Source organism: Cyprinodon variegatus, unplaced genomic scaffold (genome assembly GCF_000732505.1).
Source record: "Cyprinodon variegatus isolate N-32 unplaced genomic scaffold, C_variegatus-1.0 Scaffold442, whole genome shotgun sequence".
NCBI lineage: Eukaryota > Metazoa > Chordata > Actinopteri > Cyprinodontiformes > Cyprinodontidae > Cyprinodon > Cyprinodon variegatus.
The window spans coordinates 674,517-677,598 of record NW_015150895.1 but is presented as its reverse complement, the minus strand read 5'-3'; the positions used below and the strand labels follow the sequence as shown (position 1 = coordinate 677,598).

General features: G+C 39.2%; 1 protein-coding gene across 3 annotated transcripts in view; it reads right to left on the bottom strand.

Annotated features, from left to right (window-relative positions):
- The window catches only part of kiaa0513 (KIAA0513 ortholog), a 34,396-nt gene extending 31,675 nt beyond the window's left edge, over positions 1-2,721 (bottom strand). For 2 of the 3 annotated variants that reach the window (XM_015388908.1, XM_015388910.1), the window contains exon 1: positions 2,626-2,721. The gene's annotated coding sequence lies outside the window, so the exon portion shown is untranslated. Of the gene's footprint in view, positions 1-2,605 lie in introns of all 3 variants that reach the window. The other variant, XM_015388909.1, reaches the window with a different exon arrangement.
- Positions 2,722-3,082: the final 361 nt, after the last annotated feature.

Genomic DNA, 3,082 nt, shown 5'->3' with positions numbered 1-3,082 from the left:
CAGCAGTCCTTCGCAGCTTTGATGCTGCAAGAATTCGGATCATAGCAGCTGTTATCTGACATATGAGGCAGCTCCACTAAGATCAACAAGAATAACAAAACATCTCTTCCATTAGAAACAGCCAGAGAAAATCCCAAAGCGCTGGCCTGTAAAAACAGCAGAGCTGGGTGAGGAAGCAGCGCTCCATGTGCTCGTGGAGATAAGCAGCATCTCTGTCTGTCAAAGGCTTCCCAGAAAAACGGCGGACATGGCAGAGAGCTCTGATGCTGAGGTGTCAGTTTGCAGAAAGCGTCTCATTTTCTGATTTCAGAAAGACAAAACATGCTCCCATTTAAAGTCTGCTTTGTATCAGCTGAAAAAAGTACTACAAAAAATTGGTGTTGCACCAATGCCTTTTTTTTTGGTCCCGATACCAGATACCTGGCTGTGCAGTATCAGCCAATACCGATACCATAACGATACCATCTGTTTGAAATTGATGTGTGTGTGTATAAATGAAGAACTGCATACTGCTTGGATGTAAAATAATTGCCATCATGGCTTTGTCAAGCTGCTGCCTTCCGTTGTGAAGCAGGAAAAAGACTAAAACAAAGGGCAACACAGAGACAAACAGGACAAACAACCATTTATACACCCACTCATCCATAAGGAGAATTTAGAGAAGCCAATTAACCTAACAATCATTGTTTTTTTATAACTTAATTTTTATTCCAATTTTTGCAACTTCCACAGATATATTAATACAAGCCCACGTTCAGTCTGCTGCTCTTCGCTTGCAGTATACCGTAATTTTCGGACTATAAGCTGCAACTTTTTCCCAATTTTTCGACCTTGCAACTTATAGTCCAGTGCGGCTTGTATATGTACAAATCATGCAATTTAGCTTCTGCGGCTTATATTCAGGTGCGGCTAATAGTCCGAAAACTACGGTACTGGTTAAACATGAGTAACTAACAAACATACCGGTAGTTATCAATTAAATACTGCGCTAATGGAGATAGATGAATGAAATAAAAATAAAATAATTAAGTAAAAATAAAGGAGTAAAATACATATATAAAAAAGAAAAAAAATAAATAAATATATAAAGGAGATTTTTACTGCATTAGTATGGTCATGGCCGGTTTCCACCTATTAACAAATATGTCTTTTTGAAGCTTCCGGCAACAAGTTATTTATTCCATATGACAGATTTCTCAGACCTTTTTAAATCCACGTTTGTGGACCAGGCTTCAGCCATGATGCATTTAAGAGCTGCAATAAGTAAAATTTGTACAAGGTATTTTTTTTTTCTCTTCCAGTAATGTCTTTTGGTAATAACCGTCCTGTTTTTGGACTGTGGGAGGAAGGTGGAGTACCCAGAGAGAACCCACACATGCTCAGAGAGAATATGTTAACTCCATGGAGAAAGAATCAAACCCTGAACCTTATTGCTTCAAGGTAGCAGTGCTACCCACAGCGCTACTGAGCAGCCCATTTTGTCCTTCCTTTTAAGCAAAATACATTCAGAATTGAACAAGCAAATGCATAAATGTCCACTTTATGAAGCTACTTTCAGTGCAGACAGGGTCCATCAGATTAATATTAATGTACTTTTCTTCTTTGACTATTTTGAGCTGATGTAACAAGTAAATTTCTCCTCTGTGATATCAATATAATCAATCAAATAATTCCAATCCCTCCCCAATACTTGACCACTATTACTCTCAAAGAAGGAAATGACATATAAACTGTTTATGCCAAAAGGCAGCAGTTGAAGTAAAGGTCTAATTTATGATTGTTTGGTTATTTTTATATGGTTCATATGCTAATATGGAAAAAAATATTCTACTTTAGGTTTGCAAAAGTGAAACAAAGGTTCACACCTTTGCTGTAATCAGGTTATTTTCTGTTACTTCCCACATATTTCTCCAGAAGAACCATCATTTCCAGTAGCTAGACGTGACGTCTGAAGTGGGTGAAATGATCAAGAGAAGTGCCATTAAATTCACATTAACGGTTAATTACCACAAACACGTTAAAACAAACATGACTGCATTAAAGGGTATAAAGATCGGAATTATTCGGCTCACCAATCTGAAACGAAAACCTTTACATTTTACCCAACAATAAAAAAAATACCTTAACCAATGCATTTAGAATACACATGAACGATATGAATAAAGTAGTCATCTGTTACAAATGCAACAAGCCTGGTGGATGAAACACCAGCCGGATAAAGCTGTATGTACAGACTCATTAAATTGGAGGCAGAGTCTGGTGTTATCTGGACCGGATCAGAACCAGCGAACTAAAACCGAACAAAGTGGAGCTTTTCTGAAGGAGCGTTGGTTCCAGCAGGAAGCAGCAGAGAAAAAGACAAACAGCTGACGTTTCCTGGAGGACCAAGTCCTGCTGTGACCGCAGCGTGACCGTGAGTCCTGTGAGTGGTCACAGGAACACCCACGACAGGAAAGCTGAACCCACGGACCTTACAGCAGAGGTCAAGAACCAGAACCAGAACCAGAACCAGAGCAGAGGTCCACTTCTGGCCGATTCACACAGAGAACCAGGATATACCAGAGCTTCCGGTGAGGCTAACAGGACAAATTCTGCTTTGAATTACAGCGTGACAGAAAACGGTACCTGCACGAACCGAACCGTCCCACGGAGCCTGGACACAGCTGCAAGCCCACTCTCCGTGTTTCTGTGAATCAGCCTCCTCCACTGCACTGACTGTACTCTGCTGCGCATGCGCAGACACAAGCGAGGACGAAGGTAGGAGACCCAATGACGTCAGGAGGCAAAGCAGCCAATGAGCGCAGCAATAAAAATAAGAAAAACATTAAACAGACTCACTATAGCCTATATATATGTATATATAAATATATACATATATATATATATATATGTATATATATTCAAGATACAGACATCAAAACTATGAATTAACACATGTGGAATTATATACTTAAAGCTACAGTGTGTAATAATTACAGGGATATACAGTCAGAAATGTATTATATTATACATAACTATGTTATTTATCATCATCTACGAGCTCAGCCTCTTAACCTTAATATTTGCGTTGCCTTAGAATTCG